Consider the following 27,755-nt stretch of genomic DNA (forward strand, 5'->3'; position numbering starts at 1 on the left):
CACCAGAATATGAATGCAAGGGATGAGTCCTGAAGCACAAGCCCATTAAGCATTTTCTGAAGGTAATAGATACCCATATTTTATAGTGTCAGGAGTCAATATGAAATTATAGAGATTTGAATATTTTGGGGGTATCTAGTTCCCAACATGGAGGCCATGTTTCTTCCATCTTTTGCTTTAGTCATTCCCATGGTAGACATGGAGGAATGGTTTTCTGAGAAATTGACTATCCCAGGGTAGTTCAAACAGTTCTTCTAGGTCAAAGACCAAGTCAGAAAACCAAATATTTGCTGGTGACACTTTAGAGGTTCTGTAGAGGATGTTTCCAGTTCTGGTGTTAGTTATCATCTAACTCAAGTTGTGGGGCTGATGAGGTTTAGCAGATCATTTAATAGGCAGCAAGTATTAGCAAGCAGAATCAGGAATGTTGAAGTGGTCGCTTTAGCAGCTGTAGAGTGACCTTTTATTGTTTCTGAGGGGAGTCCCCTCAAGTGGGGACCTCAGTTGTTGAGTGGTCTCCCATCCATCAGGTTTGACCTGGGAGTGATGTATCCAACTCTGGATCTTGGGAAGTCTTGTGATTGTGACTCTTAATTAAGATCTTGTCACCTGGTTCAAAACAATGGGAGATAAGGGGAGGAGCAGATTCATAAGACTGATGGATGGCAGGCCAGAGTTGCTTCTGAACCATGGAAGGCCATGGAAGACTCCAAGAAATTACATTGATCATATTCAGCTAGAATATCAGATTGGAGGTCAAGTAGCATGGGATCTGTCTGACCTCCCATTTAAGATCTCAAAGAGTGTGAGATCCAAGGTGTAGGAGGTGTTTTTAGCCCTATATAATGCATAAAGTAGGAGAGTTACCCAGTCACTGCCATTTCATGGGTTAATTTGGTTAAGACCTTCAGGTCTCTACCTGCCCTGAACTCTGGGATCTGTATGAATACTGTAATTTCCAATTGGTCCTCAGAACCTGTGCTAACGACCAAGTTATCTGATAGATAAATGATGGACTGTTGTCAGACTCAAATAGGGTGGGCAGACCATACCTAGGTATGATGTCTTCTAGTATCTTCTTTGCCACTACTTTGACAGTATTGTTCCTCATAGCGTAGGCTTCTACCCATCCTAAAAAAGTTATCTATTGTATCTCCTGGCTTTATTTCTGTATAATCCACTTTCTGGTTAGTTCCAGGCTGTTGGCCCCTGTTTATGGACCTTGAGCTACTCCTAAATCCGATCCTGAGTTGCTGATGGCTTGGCAGGTGGGACAGTATGAGATTACCTGATCAACCAAGTGTCCCAAGTCACATTATGTATTTTGCTCCTCACAGCAATTTTTAGAGTTTTCGATGATCCAGGTGTGAAGTTTGATGAATCTAATAGAAGAGTTACTTACCTAATTTCTTAGGTAGGATGGTGTGGCTCTTCGGGGTCAGCAACCATTTGTCTCTTTTATAGAATCCTTTGCCTTTTATTTGCTCATGTTTGTCCTCAGCAGTATATTCAGGAATAGGTGGGACCACAAGGAGTGGTGAGACTACCAGTATGTTTGTGGTGGATGTTTGGGCAGCCTCCCTTACATCTTTATCAGTTAGCCTATTCTGATATCCAGGGCAACAAATTATGGCCTCCAGTAAAGCTAGTATTTCTTCTTTATTTTTAATGTTTTTTCTTCTTCAGTAGTCGATAACCCCCTCTGTTGGTATGTGGCCCTATGAACATGAGCAGTAGCAAAGATATATCTGCTATCAATGTAGATGTTTACCAGTTTTAAAGCCTGGGTTAGAGCCTTTAGTTCAGCTTTCTGGGCTAAAGTTCCCTACGTCAAAACAGCTGCCCAAATGACAGAGTCCAAGTCTACTACTGCTGGTCTCACATACCTAGTTCCATTCCAGATGAAGCTGTTCCTGTGCCAGGATATGTCAGCCAAGTACAGCCTGGTATTCTAGACATGCTCTAAAACTACAGAGCAATCACGCTGCAATTCTGAAGACAGGTCAGTTAGCAGGGTGGCTGGGTTTAGGGGTAATGGTTTGTGATCCCACCCATTCCTGAATATACTGATGAGAACAAACATGAGCAAATAAAAGGCAAAGGATTCTATAAAAGAGACAAATGGTTGCTGACCCCCAAGAGCCACACCATCCTACCTAAGGAGTTAGGTAAGCATTTTATGTGAGGGAGATTCAAAAGCAAAGTCTGGAAGTGCATCAATCTGATATTCTACAGCCATTAGATAGAGGTATTCTTGAAGGTCACCTCAATATCATGGGAGTAGTGATAACAACTTTCTGTCTCATGGTTATCTTGTCAGTGTTCTTCACCAGGAGGCAGTGTTAGCTATGATCCAGAGACAAACTGGTTACCCCTGGGCCACTGGATCTAACTTTTTAGATAAATAAGCTACTAGTCTTTTCCATGTACTCAAAGTTTGGGTGACTATTCCTTTGCTATTCCCTTTCTTTCATCCACATACAGGTGAAAAGATTTGTGAATGTTCAAGAAAGCCAGGGCTAGAACCTAGAATAAGGCCTTTCTCAAGGTCTTAAAGGCCATGCTTATCTCAGGGGTCTATTCTATCCTATCTCCTTGGCCTCTGGTCACTTTGTTTAGTGGCTTTGCTATCTCAGTGAAACCTGGCATCTAGAGTCTACAAAACCTTGTAGATACCAGAAACTCCCATACTTGCCTTCAGGTTGGTAGAACTGGGATGCTAAAGATGGTTTGCTTTCAGGCATCTGACAGCATGCACTGACCCCCTTGGAATATGTACCCCAGATAGGTGACATGAAGATGACAAAGCTGGGTCTTCTTAGCAAACACTCAGTAACCAAGTTGACTCAGTTTCTTCAGCAGGTCTTGGGTGGTCTTCTGGTATTTTGCAATCAGTGGTGGAAATAAGGAGGTCCTCTTTGTACTGAGTTGGGTTATTTTGGGGTGGGCCTGGTAATACTTAACAAAGTCCTCATGCTATGCCTCTTCAAAAATGGTGGTTGAATCCTTGAATCCTAGAGACAAACTTACCCAATTTATTTGTCCACTGAAACTTCTCTCCAGGTCTTGACATTTGAAGGCAAACCGAAGCTGGTTTTTGGGTACCAAAGGTAAACTGAAGAAGACATCCTTCAAGTCGAGCACAGTGTACATATTTGCTTGGGAAAGAGGCAGCTCAGCAGTATGCATGGGTTTGGTACTGTGGGATAGATGTCTTCCTATTACTTATTTACTTTTCTCAAGTCCTGCAGCAGCCAATAGTCATGGGGATGGTGCTACTTGACTGGAAAAAGAGAAATGTTCTATGCTGATTGGCAAGGAATCAGAATCTTTGACACCAAGAACCAGTTGATGTGTTCAGTAACCCTTGTTATAGCTTCTTTGGGCATTGGATATTGCCTGATTCAGACTGGAGTGTCTCCAGCCTTCAGCTGGGCTACTTCTGGTGTCCAAAGATAGGTGAATCATATTGGATTCTTTTCTGTGCAGATATCAAGGACATCTGCCAGAAGTCTCCTCAGAGATGTGGCTGGTTGAGGAAACAATTTGTACTCTTGTTCTAGGGCCAAAGTCAGAATATGGATGGTGCTGTTCATATTTAATACTTCAACTTTCTCTGAGACAAATGGATTTGGGTTCCTATTTTGGTAAGTATGTCCCTTCTCAGAAGGGGATATGAGCAACCTGGGATGACCATGAATGAGTGGGTTACACATCCCACTCCCAAGTCTATCTTTCTTTGGCTAGACCATGGATAGGGCTTTCCTGGTGTTCTTTCTACCCACATGTTTTTGTCTGACAATGGCCCCAGTGATGGTTTCAAAACAGAATGTTATGTCCCTGTGCTCACCAGAAAGTCTATGAGCTTCGCCTCTGCCTTTAGGGCTACCCAGGGCTCAGTGAGGGGGGTTGAGCCTTGGTGCTCTCAGTCATCTAGTTTTAGTTCTAGAACCTTCGGACCCTCCCTTTGATTTTTCTTAGGGCATTCATGTTTTCAATGGCCTTTCTCTTCAGAATAAGCATATTATTCTTTCTCTAATAGATGACAAATTTTTCCTTCAGTGGGGGGCAGGCTTACCTTTAATTCTCTCTCATTAGGACAGCTGCAGTATGTGGCAACAAGTAGCACTTTCCCTAATCCTCTGCTCTGCCAGTTCTCAGAAATCTCCTGGTTGTTGCAAACCTTCCCAGCTATATCTACCAACTCAGTCAATTGCTTACTTGCAAAGCTATCAAGACACTGAAATTTCTGACATTTGTCAGCAACAACTTGATTCACAAAAACCACACTGACACCTGACTGGTGTTCTCTGGCTTCTAGTGCAAAGGTCTATATGCTTCAAAAAGGTTCTCAAAATATTCTCTGGTAATCTCATTCTTTCCTTGTATCACCTGGCTTACACTTTGACAAAATTGTGGACTAGCTAGTTTCCTCACAAAGACCTCTTTAAGAGAATGTGGTGGTAGATCCAGAGTCTCTCCCTACCTTCAGCCATGTTGACATCTCAGTACAATCAAACCAAAGAGAAGGCTGCATCAGCATCTGGGTAGGTTGGCCATTTGCTGCCGGAATCAATTTCTGGGCAGCACTCATCATCCCTATTGTTTGGAACATAAGGAGAGAGACAGAATGTATTAATGTTCAAATATAAATAAACATTCACTGTAATAGTAGAAGATTCAGACAAAACAAAACAAAAACCTCAAGACATAGAACCAGATAGGTCAACTACAGACCTTCATTTATCCACCTGTTCCCAAAAACTTAATCCTCAGGCTCATCCTGAGCTCTGCAATAGAACACTCATGGCAGCCTCCAACCACAGGATCTCTAGTGGATCCCATGGACTGTCACTTTCAAACTTCCTTCTCTCTACTCCTTGCTTTTTAACAGACCCTAACTCAAACAAGCATTTCTTCCTAACCCATAGGCTACTACTACATGAAAGCAGGGAGGCACAACAGTCAAAGAAAATAGAAAGTGTAAAAAGCTTCTCACACAAAATATCCAGGAAATTCATGACACAATGAACAGACTAATTCTAAGAATAATGGGACTAGAAGAGAGTAAAGAACCCCAGTTCAAAGAGACAGAAAACATCTGCAAGAAAATCATAGAATGAAACTTCCCATACCTGAAGAATGGGATGGCCATTAATGTAAAGACGCCAACAAAACACCAAATAGATTGGAACAGAAAAGAAAATCCTTTCCTTATATAATAATCAAAACACTAAATGGGCAGAACAAAGAAAGAATATGAAAATCAGTGACAGAAAAAGGAAAAACAACATATGAAGGTAGTCCTATCAGAATTACACCAGAATTCTCAACAGATAGGCTCTAAAAGCCAGAAGATCCTGGACAGATGTCATGCAGACCCTAAGAGAACACACATTCCAGCCCATACTACTATACTCAGCAAAATGCTCAATCATCATAGATGAAAAATAAAATAAGATATTCCATGACAAAACCAAATTTAAATAAAATCTTTCTACCAACCCAGACCTAAAGAGAATAATAGAAGGAAAATTTGAGCAAGTGTATCTACATCTTGCCCCCCTCCCCCAGGCAAAGAAACTAATCATCTCACACCAAACCTAAAAGGATAGAATCATTTACTCATTGTACCACCTCCAACAACAAAACTAAAAGGAACCAGCAGTCAATGAATGGTCTTTAATATATCTCAACATCAATAAACTCGATTAACCAATGAAAAGACATAGGCTAACAGACTGGATACTCTAGCAGGGTTCAGCAATTTGCTGCATACAAGAAACACAACTCAGTGACAAAAACAGACACTACCTCAGAGTAAAAGAGTAGAAAATAGTTTCCCAAGCAAATAGTCCTAAGAAACAAGGTGGATTGACTGTGATTCTAACATCCATTAAAATAGATGTTCAACCAAAAGTTATCAAAACCAATGGGAAACAATACTTCATACTCATCAAAAGAAAAAAAATCCACCAAGATGAAGTTTCAATTTTGAACAGCTATGCCACAAATGATAGGGTGCCCATACTCATAAAAGTAAGTTTACTAAAGCTCAAAACACACATTGATCCTCACATAATAATAGTACTCTCACCAACACGTAGGCCATTGAAACAGAAACTAAACAGAGACACCACAAAACTAATAGAAATTATGAACCAAATAGATTTAACTGACATATACAGAACATTTTACCCCAAAGCAAAAGAATGTACCTTCTTCTTAGCACCCCATGGTATCTTCTTCAATATTGACCATATAGATGGAGACAAAACAAACCTCAACAGATATAAGAATATTGAAATATTCCCATGCATCCTACCATGGACTTAGTCTAGATTTCAGTAACAACGAAAACAGTAGATGCCCACAAACTCATGGAAACTGAACAACTCCCTTTTCAATGACTACTTGGATAGAGAAGAAATAAAGAAACAAATTAAAGACATTCTAGAATTCAATTAAACTGAAGACACAGAATACCCAAACTTATGGAACACAATGAAAGCGGTACTCAGAGAAAAATTCATAATACTAAGTGCCTTCATAAAAAAAATTGGAAAGATTCTACACTAGCAACTTAATACCTGAAAGCTCTAGAAGAAAAAGAAGCAAAAACTCCCAAGAGGTGTAGCAGGATTTTCCTCTAATTACATTAGTGCAGAGGAAGCCTGTGAATGGTCAGGGAAAAGGAAGGTGGAACTAAGAGTTACTAAGAGTTGCAGAGACAGGTAGCATCTGGAGGTAGGAGGAGAAGGAACAAGCAAGTGGACCTGAACCTGCCTGGCGTTTACCAGCCACAAGTAGTTGTGATATCGTAAGGTTAGAATATTTGAGATAAAGCTTTTATCATTATCAAGTGGTTCTGAAATTATTATATTGGTTTCTTGTACATTGTGATATTATTGAAACATAAATCTGATCGGTTAATTAATCTTTAAGAGTCTTGATTTTACTGGGTTACCGGGTATTGTGATATGCAACTGCAAGGTTGATGGTTCCATTTAGTTACTGAAATGTGGGATCATCGACTACATGAGTTTATGGCTGAGGAAGAACTAGCAGCTCCAGAGACAAGCAAGGGAGCTGGGAACACAGCAATAGGGCACAGCAGGGGCTAGCTTGGGAGAGTACCTCATCAAGAACACACAGGTGCTGGCACTAGTGCAGGAATGAGCCAGTCTATTTTTTAATATTTCTCACTACAAAGAGAAGTAGAAAGCAGAAAGTAAACAAATTAAGGGCAAACATAAGTTAGAAACAAAGAGAAAAATACAAATTATCAAAAAAGAAAACCCAACAACAACAACAAAACAAAACAAAACAAGACCCCCCCCCAAAAAAAAAAAACAAAAAACAAAAAACAAAGAAACAAGAGCTGGTTCTTTGAGAAAATCAACAAGACAGATAAAATCTCTGTCAAACTAACTAAAGGGCACAAAGAGAGACTACAAATCAACAAAATCAGAAATAAAAAGGAGATATTACAACAAAAGCTGAGGAAATGCAAGAAAATCATAGAAGAAAACGTCCTACACCTGAAGAAATAGATGGACATAAATATAAAAGAAGTCTACCTGGAACAATTAGAAAACAAAAGGAGATAAAGGGGATCCAAATTGGAAAGGAAGAAGTCAGGAATCAATATTTGTGGATGATATGTTAGTATACATAAGCAACCCCAAAAATTCTACTCGAGAACTTGTAGAGCTGAAAAACAAGTTCAGTAAAATGGTAGGATACAAAATTAACTCAATCAAATCCTCCTCTGGCCCATCCAGCAGGCCTTAGTTTTTCCCTGGGTCGAGGAGAACTGAGGACTGCCAGAGAAGTGGGCAGAGAAAGGGAAGCGAGATCAAGCAAAGAGTTGTCAAGGTCTGTTTAATGGAGGCTAAGAGCCTGGTTATAAGCACACAATGAGAAAAAATAGGGAGGGGTCGAGGGGGTATAATAAAATACAGAGAAAGCGATGGACATCTAGGGCGGATGCTGATTGCAGGTTTCAAACATTCTGCAGTTTATCTTGGAGTGTCAGCCCTAACTAAACAGTCCCAGGCAGCCATCAAACATCTTGTAGCTATCTTGGAGTGCCATAAACAGTCCCAGGCACCAAATGGAGACATGGAGGAGGAGGTGAAGCTGGCTTTATCTAAGCAGTGCTAGGTGCCAAGTGGATACATGAAGGAGGGAGTGAAGCTGGCAGTCCCAGGTGGCCAGGTGGAGACAATGAAGGAGGGGGTGACATAATTCCCATCAAAGGGTCAGCCAGATCTTCAGGGTGAGATTTGTTGCAGGTCTAGTTTCCCACAGTTTGGTCTCTCACACCACTCTATACAAATAATAAATGGGTTGAGAAAAAATTACGGAAATAATATCCTTCATGATAGTCACAAATTATATAAAATATATTGGTGTAACTCTAATCAAGCAAGTGAAAGATCTGTAGGACAACAATTTCAAGTCTATCAAGGAAGAATTCAAAGAAGGCCTCAGAAGATGAAAAGATCTCCCAAAAAGATGCCTCCATATCACAAGGACATGTGCTCCACTATGCTCAGAGAATCTTTATTTGTAACAGTCAAAGCTGGAATCAACCTAGATGTCCCTCAATTGATGAATGGATACAGAAAATGAGGTTCATTTATACAATGAAAACTATTCAGCTATTAAAAACAAGGACATCTTTAAATTTACAGGTTAATGGATGAAACTAGAAAATACCATCCTGAGTGAGGTAACCCAGATCCTAAAGTCATACATGTTATGAACTCACTGATAAGTGGATATTAGCAAAAAAGTTAAGAATATCCAACTCACTTAAAAAGAAGCTTAACAAGAAGGAAGACTCCTGTGTGGATACCTCAAACCAACTTAGAAGGAAGAACAAAATAATCGTGGGAAGCAGAGAGAATGGGAGACAGGGAGGGAGAGGAGAGGGAAAGGTGAAAATCAGGGACAGTATTAGGTATGGAGGTTGACAGGAAAGAAGCCTAGAGGGCTGGAGAATGAAGTGAAATATGCAGAAGTGTGGGGTGTGGGGCTTGGGAAACCTCTATAAAGTCCCAGAAACCTGGAATGTGAGAACCTATGTCTCCATGGGGATGACATTAGCCGAAATGCCCAACTGTGGGCATACTGTGTGCCCAGTAGCTAGACAGGACCTCTAGTCGAGAAATGGGGCTACCTACCCATCTTTAAAATTTTTGACCCAGAAGTGTTCCAGTCTAAAGGAAATACAGGAACAAAAATGGGATAAAGATTAACAGGAACGCCATAAAATGACCAACCCAAATTGTGATCCATCCCATGTGTGCATACCAAACCCTGATACTATTACTGATATCATATTGTGCTTGCAGATTGGAGCCAGACATGACTGTCCTCTGAGAGGCTCACTCAGAAGCTGAAAGGGACAAATGCAAATACTTACAGTCAACCATTAGATTGAGATCAGGAACTCCCATGAACCAGTTAGGGAAAGGACTAAAGGAGTTGAGGAGAATTGCAACCTCATAGAAAAAACAACAATGTCAACTAACCCAGATGCTACAAAGCTCCCAGTGACTAAGCCACCAACCAAGAAGCATATGTGGGCTGGTCCATGGCTCCAGGGTCCTGGGGCTCTTGCATAGCAGTGACCTTGTCTGGCCTCAATGGGAGAGAATGCTCTTAATCCTGTGGAAATTGATGCCCCAGGGAAAAGGGATGCTAGTTGGGGTGAGTAAGGGATGAGTGGGTGGGTGGAGGAGCACCCTCTTAAGGACAGAGTGGAGAGGGGCATGGGGTGAAGAACACAGGAATAGGGGTCCAGGAAGGGGGTAACTTTTGGAATATAAATAAATAAAATATCTTAATAAAAAGTAAATAAAAACAATTGACTTCTAAAATTAAAAAGAAATATATTTGGAAATATAATGTAAAAAGTAAAGCCAAATCGAGGAAAATCTGGAAATGAAAACTATGAATTCAAACAGTCAACTTTTACTAAGAGAATGTAAGAGATGGAAGAAATAATCTCAGATGTTGAAGATACAATAGGAGAACTGGATATATCGGTCAAAAAAAATCTTAAATCTAAAAAAAATTACAAACACAAAACATCCAAGCAATCTGGCACCACACTATGAAAAGGCCAACCCTAAGAATAATAGGAACAGAGTAATGAGAAGAAAACCAGATCAAAGGCCAAGAAAATACTTTCAACAGAAATATGGAAAGAATTAGATGCCTATAAAGATAAAAGAGGTATACAGGACACCAAATTATTGAACAAGAAAAGAAAGTTTTCTTACCACATAATATTCAAAACACTAGACAGAGAATAAAAGGAAAGAATATTAAAAACTGCAGGAAAAATACTAAGTAACATGTAAGGCAGACCTATTAGTTATACCTGACTTTTCATTGGGTACTCTAAAATACAGAAGGACCTGGACAAATGTGCTGCTGGCCATTTATGCCAGGCCAGAATACTATACTGGTCAACATTTTCAATCACTACTGTTGGAGAAAATGATCATTTCATAATAAAACCAGATTTAAACAATATTTATCTAAAATTTCACAATTACAGAAGGTGCTAGAATAAGTCTCCATATAAAATTGTTAAATATAACCATGAAAGCACAGAAAATACAAAACCTTAGAACAACAAGAACATGAGCACACATACACACACACACACACACACACACACACGCACACAGAGGCACACATACCACCATTACCACCACCACCACCACCAATAACAACAACAGCAAAATAATATGAATCATCAATCATTGGTCATTGATAACTGCAACATCAATGGCATCTGTTCGCCAATAAAAAGACACAGACTAACATGATGGATATCAAACAAGGCTCTACACATCTGCTAAACCTAAAAATATATACCTCAACATCAAGAATAGATAATAGCTAAAATAGATTTCCAAGCAAATAGACCTAAGAAACATGCTGGTTTAGCTATTTTAATATCTCACAAAATAGACCTCACGTGAAAAGCATGCTGAAGATATAGGAAAAGGTACTATATACACATCAAAGAAAACAATCATTTCAATTATTAACATCTATTGCTGAAACTACAATGCCACCTAAGTCCATAAAAGAAACCCTACTAGAGCCTAGTTTGCATGTTGGTCCTCACACACTTCTCTGTGTATCATGGACTTTTCTTCAAAATTGATCCCATACTCAGAAACAAAGTAAGTCTCAACAAATACAAGAAAAGTGAGGTAACTTCCTGCATCCTATCAGACGACCAAGGATTAACACTTGGTATCAAAACAAAACAAAACAAAACAAAAAACAAAACCAAACAACAACAACAACAACAAAACAGAAACAACAGAAATGTTACAAACTCATGGAAACTGGACAGCTTTTTATTGAATAAAAAAATGTGTTAAAACAGACCTTAAGAGTGAAATTAAAGACTTTCTAAAATTGACTAAAATGAATTCACAGCATAACAAAATTTATGAGAAACAGTGAGAACAAAACGAAGAGGCAAGTTTATAGTACTAAGTGCACAGATGAACAAATCAAAAGGAATAGACAGCAATAAATTGTCAAATGGAGGGCTGAAATCAACAAGACAGAAATAAAGGAAAAAAATCAGTAAAATTGATAAACCTTTACTTAAATTACCAGGTGGGCAGAGAAACTCAAATTACCAAAGTCAGAAATGGAAAGGGAGACATAAGACACATAGGAAATCCAAAAAATCACAAGGACATACTGGAAAACTTGCATTCCACCAATGCACAATCTAAAAGAAATGAATGATTTGTAATAGTTACAATGTACCAAAGTTAAATCCAGATTATATAAGTAATTTATAATACATATAACCCCTATTACAACTTCCACCAAAAAAATAAATAAGTAAATAAATAAATAAATAAAAGCCCAGGACCAGATGGTTTTAACACAGAATTCTTCCAGATTTTCAAGAACAGTTAATGCCAATATTCCTCAAACTATTTTATCTACTGCATTTCATGAAACCACAGTTCTAGAAGTTACACCAATTTTTTGTATTGGTTGAGACTTGCTTAGTTTCTGAGTATGGGGTCAATTTTGAGGAGAGTTCCATGATACATAGAGAAGAAATATTTTAGGGTGAAATGTTCTGTAAATATCTGTTAAGTCCATTTGTCTTATAATGTCGGTTAGCACTAGCATTACTCAATTTAAGTTTTATCTGGATTACCTGTTTATTGGAAGAGTGGGTATTGAAGTCTCCTATCAGTGTGTGAGGGTCAATAAGTGATACAGGCTGTAATAATGTTTATAGACTTGAGTGGCCATAAACTTGTGGACTTGTGGTTTGAGCCAGAGATGTTAAAAACTGAAGTGTCATCTTGGGTGATTTTTTTTTTCTTTGACAAGTATATAGTATCTTTCTCTAGATCTTCTGATTGGTTTTGATGTGAAGTCTACTTGTGAGATATTAAAATAGCTACACCAGATTGTTTCTTATGTCTATTTTCTTGGAAAATCTTTTTGCAATCCTTTACCCTGTTATAGTGTCTATTTTTTATGTTGAGGTATTTTTTCGATTAAGAATATGAATAGACTCTTGTTTCACAGCCAAACCACATAACCCAACAAAGAAAAATAATTACAAACCAATTTCCTTTGAGAACATAGATGGGAATCTACTCAATAAAATACATGCAAACCAACAATTTACTGAAATAAAGAAGGCTTCATCTAATAGATGCAGAGATGGTTCAACAGGTAAAAATTAATAAATGTAAACCAACATATAAACAAATGAAAGATAAAGGCAAGATGGTCATCTCATTAGATACATAAAATGCTTGTGAGAAAATCCAACACCTGTAGAGGATTTTAAATCCAGCAATATGGCTACTCTCACAAGGGATCACATCCTAAATCCCATGTCTGTGTGATCTGGATGGAATACTGGCGAGCATTTAGTTCTAGGATACAGAGGCAGGCAGATCTCTGAGTTCAAGGCTAGCCTCGTAAGAGCAAGTTTCAGTTAAAGAAAAGATTATGTCCAGGCATGGTATTACAAGGGATACAAGGCACATGCCTAAACATAACAAAGGCAGTTTATTGTAAGCCAATAGCCAACATCAAGCTAAATGAACAGAAACAAAAAGCAATTCTACTAAAGTCAGGATTAAGACAAGACTGTGTACTCCCTCTATGCCTAGTTAATATAGTACTTGAAATCCTATCTAGAGCAATAAAACGAGTGAAAGAGATCAAGGGAGTTAGGAATTAGAAGCGGTCAAAACTCTCACCATTCCCAATTTCAAGTTGTACTGCAGAGCTATAATAGTTTAACTGGCAAGGCATTGGCACAAAAAACAGTCAGGTGGATCAATGGAATTGAAATCCCAAACATAACTCTATACACCTATGTGGGTCTGAGTACCAGAGGCCTTCCACGGAGATCTCTGGCCAGGCCTGGTGCAAGGGTTTCTGCTAAGGGAAGCGAGTGTGGGCAGGGAGAGGAAGTTGCTTTCCTGTTTCTGCTGCTCTACCTCTGTCTCTGCCATGCCATAATTCCATGCTGCCCTTCTCTGAATCCGGTCGGGCTGGGTCAAAGAGAAGCAGACTAGCTAGTGAGGAGTGCTGCAGAGCCTCAGGCAGTGCTTCACTTGGGGAGAGCAGATCTCTTCCCAGGTGTTACAGCTCTTAGGACAAAAGACTCAGACTACAGAGTAGTTCTCGCACACCTTTTACTCCCTGGGTAGGGATTTATATACAGTTTTGGGGATGATTCAGGGTTTGACAGCAAGTACCTCTCATTGACTTGGACTGAGAGTTTGGGGAAACCTTATTTGCATGTAGGAGGGCTTGGTGCAGCTACTATGCGATTGATGCCACTTACCTTTCTGCAGGGGGGCTGTTGGAGGCTGTAGCTTTGTGACAGGAACCAGGTGCCCAGGAGGCATGGCCGAACTCCTTCAATCCCATTCAGGTGGAAATCACTGCCTGCTGGGGCTCCAGGTTCCAGATCTTTGCTCTACCAGGAACCAGTCTGTTGGTGCACAGCCCACCACCCCACAAACCTATGGACACCTGACTTTTCTTTTCTTACAAAGAAGTTAGAAATACACACTGGGAAAACACAGCATCTTCAACAATTGAGGCAGGTTAAACTGGGTGTTTACATGTCAGTAATACAAAATATATATTGCAATATATTCACAACAATATATTGCAGAAATGCAATGATATATCCATAATCATCACTTTGCACAAAACTCAACTCCAAATGAATCATAAACCTCAAAACAAAACCAGATACTCGGAACTTGATAAAAGAGAAAGTGGAGCATTCCATAGAATTTATTGATGCACTTTTTATTCAATAAAATTCATTAAATGAACAAAGTCAGGATGACAATAGAGACAATAAATATCATTAGTCTTTTATGTTATTAGTAGTGTGCTACTTAAAAGCAGAAATATATGGCATGTGAGTAGGTTACAGAATATATATATAAAATAGTGATCAACGTTCAAGACAAGAGAATCCACTGGAGGCTTGCCACAGGCAACTCCCTTTGCCGGGGAGCCCTGTATTTCCTTACACTTTTGTCTTTAGACCTTTGTTCCATATATTTTGATATCTTCAAATGTGGCTTTGTTGTTGTTACTACCAGATTCATAGAATGAATTTTTAAAAATTTAACCTAGGAAATGAAAAAAATCTGAATAAATCATGTTAAAGTAGTAAACCAAGTTGCAGTAGTATTATAAGAGTCCATGCCTAAAAAGTATAAAATTTGTATTAAATTCTACCATTTACATTGATGGGATTGATATGGCTTTACTGAGTAAGATGTTTTTGTTTACTTTAATGTCTTAATTTTCAAAGAGATATGCTATACCACTCAACTAATAATATTTATAGACACTGAATGCCACTGAATCACATCTGTAGACTTAAAAGTTATTAGCATCCTATTTGCTATACCCTTTCCATTAGTGAATATTCATTTTCTGAAATGGGTGCTTTGCCATGCATGTGCCTACTTTATTTCATGAATTTATAATAAAACACACAATATAAAATATTTTTTCTTTTCTTTTCTTTTTTTCATTTTATTCGTGTACATTTCAAATGATCTCTCCCTTCCCAGTATCCCTACACAAATTTCCCATCCCATCCCCCCTCTCCCCTGTCGACTTTGCCTCTATGAGAGTGCTCCTCTACCTACTCATCCTTTCCTGCCTTTCAGCTCTTGCATTTCCTAATGTAGGGCCTCCACTCCCATTGACATCAGATAAGGCCATCCATCCTCTGCTATAGATATATCTGGACCTATAGATACCTCCATGTATATTCTTTGGCTGATGGTTTAGTCTCTGGGAGCTTTGGGTGGTCCAGTTAGTGGATATTTTTCTTCCTATGGGGTTGTAGTCCCCTTTAGCTTCTTCAGTCCTTCCCCTAGTTCTTCCATTGGAGTGCCGGAGCTGAATCCAAAGGTTGTCTATGAGTATCTGCATCTGCATTGGTCAGGTGCGGGCAGAAACGCTCAGGGAACAGCCACATTAGGCATGGCCAGCAGTAATGTTAGGATTTTGTGTCTGCAAATGGATTGGACCCTAGGTGAGATGGTCTCTGGATGACCTTTCTTTTAGTCTCTGTTCTATTTTTGTCCTTGTCTTTTTTTTTTTTTTTTTTTTTTGTTGTTGCACAGGAGCATTTATAGGTTAAAATTTTTGAGATGGGTGGGTGGCCCCAATCTCAACTGGGGGCCGTGCCTATCTACTAAAGATGGCCTATTCATGTTCTCTCTCCCCTTTGCTGGTATTTCTGCTAAAGACATTACCCCGTTTTATACATAGAAATACATATTTTGATTTTAGTTCTATTTTCTTGAATTGTGTGCTTTTCTGTGACAAGTAACCTCCCTCCTTTTAAATAACTAGTTTCCTAAAGACACGCTACGTTCTGCTACTTATACGCATATGCATGCTAGTCTTTAACATGACTTGAGATTATCACTAATTTTTTTTCTAGTTTATCTATAATTTGGCTTCTGTACCATTCACCAAGTAGATGTTAAATATTCTCTGTGACATCTAGGTGGATTTTTTCCCCCACAGTTTGCTATTTCTATCAAGTTAATTGCTTATGTGTTAATGGGAGGATTTTTTTTATTGGGGTTTTTGTTATCTGACATTGCCTGTCACTGAAATATATAAATGTGTTCATCATGCACAAATTATCTATTACAAAGTCAAGTGTAATAGACATGCAGAACATCATTCTTTCATTTATACAACGATACCTGGAAGCAAATAACACATGGAGGTAAGTGCTCCTTACAAGTTGCATGTTTTCACCCACACATACATTAAGATCTATCATAGAAATGGACAAGATACATGGTGGGATCATTAGGTACTTGTACTCAGTCACATCATAATTAAGCAATTAACTAATGAACATATTGAATCAGAAAACATAAAAATGAGAAAACTTAAATTTTATATAGATATTTACATGTAATTATGTATCATTTTACACATAAAATGTGAGATAATATAAATTATATAACTCAGAACACCTAATTATGGAGAATAATAAGCCTGTCATACAAAATCCCTCATTTATTGATGTATCTCTTTACATTTTTTATTCTTCCTCATAATTTGTGAGGTAAGAATAGTTCTTACTTTTATTTCGTTATATATGTAACCATTCATGTAGAAATTGAGTGATATACTCACATTTACAGTCAGAAAATGGTGAATATGTATCTTGAAAAGAAGAAAATGTAAGTTTAATAGTTTTGTCTAAGATTTGTCTAAGTTTTTGAGACCAAAATATATCAAAAATACTAAATCTTCCATAGCTTACAAAATATTTTTCTGAATGTTTATAAATCCAATGGAATATAAAACCCTTGTAGAAAGTTGCAAACATTCTAACATACTAAAAAAATAGAATATAAATCATATTTTCCATATTACTGAATAACATTTAGAAACAAATTTAAATCAGGCATATGTTATCTATCTACTTTCTGATATTTCTTTTACATTTGTAAAATTTTGTTTTTACACATATGAGAAACTTGCCAGCATATAGTCATGTGAACCATGTGTGTACAGGCCCTGTATAGGACAAAAATATGTGGCGGATTCTTTGATATAGATGGTATGTGCTTATCTACTGGAGGTGGTCTCTACAGGTTCTATCTCTCCTTTGTTGAGTATTTCAGTTAAAGTCATTCCCCATTGGGCCTAATGGTGAAAATTATTCTCTTCCTCCCTTTGTCCCTATATCCACTTCCTTCTTTGCTTTGTCCATTCTTCATTTGCTCTTCCTTCATCTCCCTTTCCTTCCTGTCTTCCTCCCACTTTTTATTTTTCCTTTCTTTCTCACTTTCTCCTCTAAATTTTTTTTCCTAGCCTCTCTCTCTCCTGATTTTCCCCTTCCTTTCTCTTCTCTATATTCCTCCACACTTCTCTCCCCCCTTTTTTTTTTAATATAACCATCTCTACTGTGCTTCCAGAATCTGTTCACTTAGACTGAGCCTCTGGAGCATAACCAAAGAGTTGACTGAAATCATGGCTCCATGCTAACAATGACTGGCAGATACTCAAAAAGCAAATACAAGAAAATCCAGCATAGGTGTTATTGATACCAGGGACAGATTGTGTTTTTGATGTTTCTGACATCCAGTGGATTTTTCCCTTTATAATTAAGCAACACCTTTTAAACCATCATTTTCATGTGTTATCTAATATTTTCATGGTTGTGTTTCTAACAGTAGTTGATGTTTTTTGATACAGTCATTTATTTATGCCTAGAATTATAGGAAATCAAATAGATTGCTTTTTATTTTATATTTGAAGATATAAAAGTATTTCATTTATTGGGAATTATCTGTTAAAACAGAATAACTAGTAATTCATAAATAATAAAGCAACTCTTGGTGTTTTCTTTCAATGGTTCAGCCACAGAAAACATATAATTCACAATAGAAACAGGGATGCCCATGTATAGGCATTGCATCTATGAAATGAAAAGAAGACATGGAGTGTAAGTCACAAAGAACAAGAACTACAAATTCTCTAGAGAACAGTTGGCACCTATTTCCATTTGTCTCTGGCCCTTGTTGGTACCAAGCAGGAGATTCCATAGAATTATATTTAATATTTATTTACTCCACTCTATTTTTGTCTCTTTATAAAAAATTTCGAGGTGGTAAGATTTCCAGGGTTCCTTACATGATGATGAACATATTTTATGATCAATTATTAGTATGTGTATCATCATCATATATGTATATATTTTTCAGACTATATATATTTAATTATTAAATAAATTCATCTATTTATTTAATTATATATTATATATTTAGTATCTACAGTCACAAATATATATATATATATACATACACATCTTATGGTAATATACACATCAATATATTGATATCAATACAAATAACACAATATATCAATACATATAAATATACGTTTAATATATATTGAAACAGATTTTGGAAAAAAATTATATATATATTTTTCTGAAAATCTAGCTAAAGACTGAAGATTAATATTGAAATCAAACTTAGTGGGTCTAGATTTTTACACTTCAGCTCAGTATAGAGAACAATAGCTTGTGCTAGTGATGTTGTTAACACTGTTGGAATCTAGAACACTTCTCTCCAGGTTTAGGACTTGTGATTCAAGAAATGGAAATGAAGACTTCCACAGATTGCAATGTAACAAGAAAATTTATCCATCCAGAAGAGTCATAGTGGAGGTTAAAAGAATACACGGGCAAGGTTGATAGCAGGTCACATGAGTGACACAAAGGCCCTGAGTTTGATTCATGAAATCTAAGAAAAGCAGTAATCTGATGCGAAGGACATAATTTGAGTGTTTGTTCATATTTATTGGCAGAAAACTTATGTGATGTCTTATCTCTGAGCATGCTCTTTCCATCCTATATATGATTTTAATCATATGTACACTCAATTATACACCTACATAAGATGTTAAGTATGGAATTTTCTCTAAAAGTTCCTAAAGGTACGAGTTTCCTTAAGGCAAAGTATTCAAAAGCTCTAGGCTGATTCCTTACCTTTAGTTCCTAGGTGTCCTCTTGTCCTCTGTTGTGTGCTTAAGTGGAAATGGTTTGTTATTAAGGAATTGATAAAGGAGTAAGTTAGTCGCATTACTTAAAATAGGAATATGTGTAACCCTGTGCACAGGGTAGTCCTAAGTCATCATGAGGTTGCTAAGTGACTTGTTCAGGAAAATGTGTGTGTGTGTGCATGTGTATGGATGTGACTGTATGTGTATGTCTGTGTGCATATTTGTGTATATGTGTGTGAATGTATGCATATGTCTCTGTGTATGTATGTTTATGTGGGTATGTGTGCATCTCTGAGTGTGTATGTGTTTGTGTATGTGCGACTGTGTGTATATATGTGTATGTTTGTATGTGTATGCATATATGTATGTGTGTGTGCATGTGTGCATGTATGTATGTGTGTGAGTGTATCTGTGTAAAGATGGGGGTCTCTAGTTACATTTTTAGAATTCACATAGTCCAAAGAACATGGAGCCCTAGATGTCATTTTCTTCCATAAACTTTACAGCATAAGTATAAGAACCACCTTCAGGTGAGTTTTTTTTTTTTTTAATAACTTTTAAGTTATTTCGTTTATGTTGAAGGACTGTACTCAGTTGACAGTAGTTTCTTGGACTTTCAACTTTGGACTTTTTGATGGTGGAGTAGCTCTCCATTTGTAGCATAAGCGGTATTGGTTAACCATTTTAAACTCCCTACCATATACCATGTTCATTTAATTCTTAGAGTAGGTTTCATAAAGCCATTTTCCTGAAAGCTTGTAATATACTCAAGTATGGGACTGTGATAGGCAGCCTACTTTGGTTGAATGGGGCTTGCTCCAGTGACCCAATAGAGAAATCTACAAGGCACCTAAAGGTGAGCCAGGTTCCCAGAGTCAGGTGCCTAGCCATAATTCTGTGACTCAGTCATGCAGACAATGGCCCAAGCTTCTGGCATTCTGGCTAGACTCCACCCACACAGTTACCTGACAATAGCCAGGTATGCTCCTCCCCACAGTTACCTGGCAACAACAAGATAGCCCCTATAAGAGGGGCTGCTTGGCCTCTCCTCGCTCTCTTAAGCTCTCACCCTTCTTACTCTCTAGCCCTCCTTTTCTCTCTCCTTTTCCCCCTCTCTCTAGGTGGCCATGGCCAGCCTCTCTTTCTACCTTCTCCCTTTCTCTCTGCCTTTCTACAATAAAGCTCTAAAACCATAGACTCTCTCTGATCATCAAGGCCAGCCATGCTTGAACGATGAGATGGGCTTTCTCCTAACCAGCCATGCCTAACCTCCCTGCAGAAGGCCATCCTGTGCTCGAGCCATGGACCTGAACAAGGACTCACTCCCTTGTGGGAACCATCGAGCACCCCCTCTTCCCCTGCCCTCTCCCCCCTTCATCCCCAGGGACAAGTGCTGCCCTGGGGCTCCTTTTCTATTCTCAGCTCCTCCACCTGTCCAGAATGGGATGATGGAGGCTGAGAACCTGGTACCTGGAGCTGCCCCTTGTCCACCACCCGCTGTGTGGGGTCAGTGGTTTAACACAGCCAGATGCCCATCCAGGGCTGCGTGGAAAGTGTGCACAGTCCTCCCTTGTCCACCTGCCCAGAGCACCGGAACTCTGGCGGGTCGAGGGTTCTCTGAGTTCTCTCTCTCTCTCCCCTCTTTCCCCCACAACCAGGGCCCCCGCACTGAAGCATATTTCCCATTCCATAGTACCTCTCCTTCTTCATCATACTCCTTCATCTAGGCAGTTTCTCACCTTCTGTTATGTTATATGTGCATATAGGATTTTATCTATTATGCTAGAAGAGCTCATAGGATATACACACATTAGAATTTTTTAGCCATAATGAAGAGTAAGACTACATATACAAGAAAACATACACAGCTGGAGAAAACCATGCTAATGGAAATGACTCAATCAAAGACACGTTAACTATCACATATTTATTCTCATGTGTGGGTCTTATATTTTATGCCATTAACAATATCATATTCTTAATGCCAAATAATTTTAGAGCTAGAAGTCAAAGGCAAATTCAATTGAATTGAACTATGCTGTTTTTGTGCATCCCTTGTGGTATGATGAATTAAACAACTGGAACCAAGTGAAAATTGGAAATGGATCTTTACAGCTAAAATTTGAGTCAATATTCCAGATAATAGAGTTATGAGTTCAATTTTCAGTTATTTTTAAATACTCTATATAATCACTTCACAATGAGACTTTTTGCTTATTGAATGCAAAAATATTTAAAGCAATGACCCTTTCACGTACTATCTCTGAAACATTTTGGCAGATAAACTATATATCTTGCAAAGTCTATGCGGTTGTTGTCTTATTTCCACATGGTAATTGTTTTTTGAAGTGCTCTTGATTTCTGTTAAGAGCAAAATGATAATAATCTGGAGTGCCAAAAGTCTCACTTATACAAATGTTTGACATTAAAAAATATAACTGTCAATAATAAGTACCAAAATCATTAAATTTTATACTGTCTAGCATGTGAAGTATCCTGGGTTTGATCTCCATTATTCAATAAAACAATTAAAAATATCCAGACATCACTATATATATAATAATAAAAATTTAATTACATTGGTTCATGTTTATAGCCTTTTAATATGTTTCTAACAAGAAATAATTTCAATTCCAAATTTTTATAAGGTAGTCATTATCATGTTTTTCTTTTTTTTATTTTTTTCACTCTTTCACAACTGAGATTTTACTGGTCAAGGACCAGAGTACACAGACATTCCACTTCTTATCACAGTTACCCAAACTCTGAAGAGTCATGTATTGTGTTCACAAACTTAATCTCTGAAGACTCACATTGTGTTCGTGTACTCGAATGAAAACCTGCATATTGTTTTTCTTGGAACTTGTTCCAGTGATGTTCCAGCCGCAGTATTGACAAGTTTCCTTAAGACCTTTCATTAACAGCCAAATGCTCATAATCCTCAGCTCTGCTACCTCACAATTCTATGCCACACACAGAACAGACTCAGGATTTCCATCTTTCATAGCACAGTATCACAAGGGTTAGGAAAATGGATTGCCATGACCACAGACATCACATTTCTGACAGTGCAAGTACCAAAGACTGGCTTTCTTACAAAAAGGTTCTACTAGATATAACTGAAAATATTTCAGATATGAATGCATGGCTGAGACTCCAAATTGCCATTTAGTATGCTTTGGATTGTAGGATATAAAACTAGCCCCTTCTACAGAATGTTATGGTGACATCTGAGACAGTTACAGCATCTCCTGATTCAGTATTCTGCTATCTTCTGGTTGTAGCAAAAAATAAACAACCAGCAAATGACATTACCTCTTAAAAAAAATTCACACTTAAAAAAAAAAAAAAAAAACTGGGAAGAGGTGGAATTCCCTCACCTTTTAAAAAATGTTTAAAAACCTAGCATTTCCAAAATAGTTGATAAAAATATTCCTCCGGATTGTACAAGAATGGAGCAGGGACCACTGACAGACGTGATTGGCTTCTTTCTCTTCATCAGAGGCTTTCATTGCCCTCTTCCTTTTTATCTGGACTTTTTGTCTGTTGTTTCATCCTTTCCAGCGGGCTTTTTCAGCTTCCACCTTGGCAGGCGCTGGCTTGGCTGAGAGCCTCATGGAGCAGTGCTTGGGCTCCACCTTCGCTACTCCATGTACACTTGGCCACGATGACCATTTTTTCAAGTTGTAATATAAAGATATCTTATGTATTTATTTTAAAGTTTAGTTGAGTTTATTAATGGAAACTAAAGAGCTCAGAACAAGTTCTCCTCAATCAGTTTTTTATCATTGTTGGGGTTCAAACACTAGATATAAACAACTTACAAGAATAAAAGTTTTAACTTTTTTTTTAATTTTTATTGGATAAATTTCTTTATTTACATTTCAAATGTTATTTCCTTTCCTGGTCCCCCAACCCCCATAGTCCCCTATTTCCTCCCCCGTCCCTTGCTTCTATGAGGGTGCCCCCCCCCACCCACTCCCACCTCCACATCCTCAATTTCCCTACACTGGGGCATTGAAACAATGTCACAGGACCAAAGGCCTCTCCTCTCATTGATGCCACACAAGGCCATCCTCTGGTACATATGCAGCTGGAACTACAAGTCCCTCCATGTATACTCCTTGGTTGATGGCTTAGTCCCTAGGAGCTCTGAGGGTTCTGGTTGGTTGATATTATTGTTTTTCCTATGGGGTTGCAAACCCCTTCAGCTCCTTCAGTCCTTTCTCTCACTCCTTCACTGGTGACCTCATTGAGGACCCCATGCTCAGTCCAATGGTTGGCTGTGAGCATTCACCCAGTATTTATCAGGCTCTGGTAGACCTCTCAGGAGACAGCTATATCAAGCTCTTGTTAGCATGCACTTCTTGGCATCCACAGTAGTGTCTGTGTTTGGTTACTGTATCAGCTATTAAAAACAATGAACTCATGAAATTCTTAGGTAAATAGATGGAACTAGAAAATATCCTGAGTGAGGTAACTCAATCAAAAAAGAACACACATGGTTGGTACTCACTGATAAGCAGATATTAGCACAAATGCTCAGAATAACCAAGATACAATTCACAGACCATGATGATTCACAAGAAGAGGTAAGACCAAAGTGTGGGTGCTTCAGTCCTTCTTAGAAAGGGGAGCAAAATACTCATGGGAGCAAATATGGAGACAAAGTGTGGAGCAGAGACTGAAGAAAAGGTCATCCAAAGACTGCCATACCTGGGGATCCATCCCATATACATTCACGTAAGGTTTAATTTTTTAATCATGGTTTCACCAGTGTCTGTCTCTTCAGGATTGGGGGCAAGCTATAGCAAAGCAGAATATCTGAAATCCTGGTACAGGAAAGACAGAAAGTGAATACAGATGAGCCAGAGCAAGCTTTAGAACTCAGGAGATTACTGGAGTGACATTTTCCCTCTAGTGAGATCCAGTTCCTGATTTTTGCCACTCCATAGTATCACTGCATTATGAATCTACTGATTAAGTCAGAGGGACCATAGTTTAATCATTACTGAGAAAGAAAACAAAGACTAAGAATGTCCTAGGAATCACTAACCCAACAAACAAACCACAAAAGACAAACAAACAAACAAACAAAACCCCACTAAAATTTAAAGCAAGTTATAGATTGTAGAAGATAGGAAATACCATCAAAACCTTTAAAAAACGAATCATGCTACTGTGCAAAATAAGTTTCTTAAATATTATGTTATTGTGAATTCAGAGAACTTTTATTCTTTACAGTTTGATGTTTGATTGCTATGGTTTCTCAGTATATAGAAAGATGAATTTACTCATAAAGTCTTCAGTGTCTTCCATCTTAGTAAAAACTAAGGTTTTATTTTTTAGAGGACTTAATATTCAAAATGTTGCAATTATAGGCATACCTTTCATAAATTAATAGATACATGGTTATTTCATAAAGTTAGTAGATACAACTGGCTATAGAAGTGCATGCCTTTAATAACACACTCAGAAGGCAAAGGCATGTGGATCTCTGTGATCCACATGCCTTTAGAGGCAATCCTGGTCTACATAATGAATTTCAAGACTGTCAGGGCTATGTCGGAAGACCAAGTCTCAGTGCTGCTTCCCCCTCTACACACTCAAAATCAGTGGATTCCTATGTAATAATTTTCTAGCATGACAAACAAAACAAATTTAGTTCTCATAGTTTTTAACACTAGAAATCCTGGATCACAATGTTTCCAGGTTTGCTATCTTTTGAATTCTCTCTTCATTTGCAGATACTTCTCATTGTTGCTTCCTCTCCTGAGAGTGTCTTTTTCCAAACACACATCTGTGTATCTTATTTACCAAACACTCTTATGATTTTATCTTATCTAGTGACTTCTTCAAAAGGAGTAGCCATCACATACTCCTCTTCTGAAATACTGTAGGTTAGATATTAAGTATGGAAGTTGATAGGAGACTTTGTTTAGCACATGCATAAATACCTGATATTGGACATTTTTTTTTCATTTCTTTTGTGGAAAGCATCGTTTGCCGATATACATGATGGGTGTCCCTGAAGGTGCACTACCAAATTTAAAACACTATTATGTCACTAGTTTTCTGTTGTTTCTGGTGGGCACTACCCTTGTCTGGTTTGCTATCCTCTTTACCTCAGTAAAGACAATTTTAGCACCTACCTCATAAATAAATGAAATAATATATTTCATTTAGAAAAACAAAAACACGTGAGACAGATTAAAGGCACTCTGACTCCCTGGATCATTTAATAGGAGATCAAAGACACTTCAGCAGTTTAAGAACAAAACTCAGGTAATAACTTTTAAGACTGTTGAATTCATGCTAATTCTTTGATGCATATTATCCTTGATGCCTTTGTTCTTCAAAATGAAAACACTGCAAAGAGGACTCTCAATTTTCCATGTAGAAGTTGTCAGAATCCTTTCTATACTGTATAATAAATGAGGAATTATTAACTAAGCATCCCCTTAGCAACCAATTTCAAGGCCTCCAACATATTCAGGCTCTTTTAGGCCCCCTAGTATGATTGTGAATAATAATTCATTACTACCACTAGTAGTCCTACAACTGAAGCCTTAACTCAATTCAAGGGGGCCTTACTCCAGGAAAGACCATTTCACACATACCAATCATAGAAATAAAATACTGGAAGCATGTATGACTGATTACCATTCAATAGAGAAAAGGAAAATTCTCTTAGTTACTCAAGGGAAAGTCCATGATTTTCCTATTGCATAATTGAGATTGTATGTTAGTCAAAGTTCTGAGATTTTTCCTTATGTGTCCACTGATTGATAGGCTTAGAAGCTATAGTATGGTTGGCATGAGCTCAAATATTCACTTGTATGCCTCATGTGAAGGCTATGCTTGTTGTTAATCTGATTACATAAAGAACTACCTAAAACCAATGTGGGTAGTACACCCACAGGGAGTTTTTCTAATTGGGTTATTAAAGGAGAGAAGACCATCAATAATTTAGACTACAACGTTTGGTGGCAGCTGAAAGAAGCTTTTAGTCTTTGCCTATTTGCTTTACTCCCTGCATCTGAGGCATTCATTTAGTGGTGTTAGAGCCTACCTCTTTGGGATTTCTAAGTATTCTGAAGACTGTCTGAGACATTCAACTTTTGTGGACTGAAGAACTATTGAATTCTCCGTCATTCTGTGAAGAAACAAATATTCTTCGAATAGTTGGATCATAACTTGCAAGCCACTCTAGGAATACGCACACACACACACACACACACACACACACACATACAATCAGCTCAGTTTCTTATGGGAACCTTGACATATATATTTCGGTATGCCATGTTCTTTTTTAACTGTTAAACTCAGTTTTTTCAGACATCTTACCTTCTGTGTTGAATCATAGTGATACAAGATTAGGTTTAATTGGCTTCTTCTGAATGGTGTTTTCTTCCCTAGTATGCACCTTGAATGGAATATTGCCATGAAGAGGAGCAGCAGCATAAGGTGAGACCATGGAGAGACAGCAGGAGGAGTGGAGGCAAAAGGCAAAGAGAAGTAGAGACAGCAGCAATGTCCTATAGGTAACACTGGCTTTTGACAAATAGCAGCTAAAGAATTTTAAAAAGCTGCTATGAAAGGAGTCCCTGAAAATAAAAGAGGCAGAAATGATGAATGATGATCAAAATTTAGGCAAGAGAGAAGAGATTCAAGACATCCGAATCTACAAAGCAAAAGGTGGTGTGTGAGAAGCTGTGGCTTCTTGCAAAGATTCTGGGAATAACTAGGATTAGAACATCAGACTCTCATGGACTATATATAGTAGCTTCTATAGGGGATGGGGGTCATTAAAACCAGAGCACAGGAGCTATATAACATTGGTTGTTTGCTGTGGTCAATTGCTGATGGATTTGGCTGCTGCATATTGTCCAGTATTCTATTCACTTTTTCTTTCTTTTTCTCTTTTTTTAATTAGATATTTTCTTCATTTACATTTCAAATGCTATCACAAAATTCCCCCTACCCTTTCCCCATCATGCTCCCCAACCCACCAACTCCCATTTCGTGGCCTTGGCATTCCCCCGTACTGGGGCATATAATCTTCTGAAGACCAAGGAAGAACTCATGTCTCTAGCTGCATATGTAGCAGAAGATGGCCTAGTCAGGCACTATTCTATTCTCAAGTAAGTGTTGTGAGCTCTAATTTGAGCACCAAGGGTTGTGTGAGTCTCTGTGTCCCAAAGTCCATGGCGTTAGTCTATAGTTTTGAGGGCCTGGATCTTCAAGCCTGACTCTGTTAAAACATCACACAAGCATTCAGAATATGAACAATTACTCAATAAGGTGTTATTTCTGTCTAAATCCATCAAAAAAAATCAACCTAACAACAGTCTCTAAAAGTACGTAATAATTTACATACAATATTAAATTTTACCTTTTATTTTTATTAAATTGTTCATATAATTAGGAACTACCAAGTATGTAAAACACAAATCAACATGAAATATTTGATATTGGAAATAATAAAATTATACACACTTATTCTTTTCTTTTTATTAGGTATTTATTTCATTTACATTTCCAATGCTATCCCAAAAGTCCCCCACACACTCCCCCACACACTCCCCCACCCACTCCCCCAACCACCCACTCCCACTTCTTGGCCCTGGCGTTCC

The sequence above is a fragment of the Mus caroli genome, unplaced genomic scaffold (assembly GCF_978045245.1).
Source record: "Mus caroli unplaced genomic scaffold, Mus_caroli_1 scaffold_11, whole genome shotgun sequence".
In the NCBI taxonomy this organism is placed as follows: domain Eukaryota; kingdom Metazoa; phylum Chordata; class Mammalia; order Rodentia; family Muridae; genus Mus; species Mus caroli.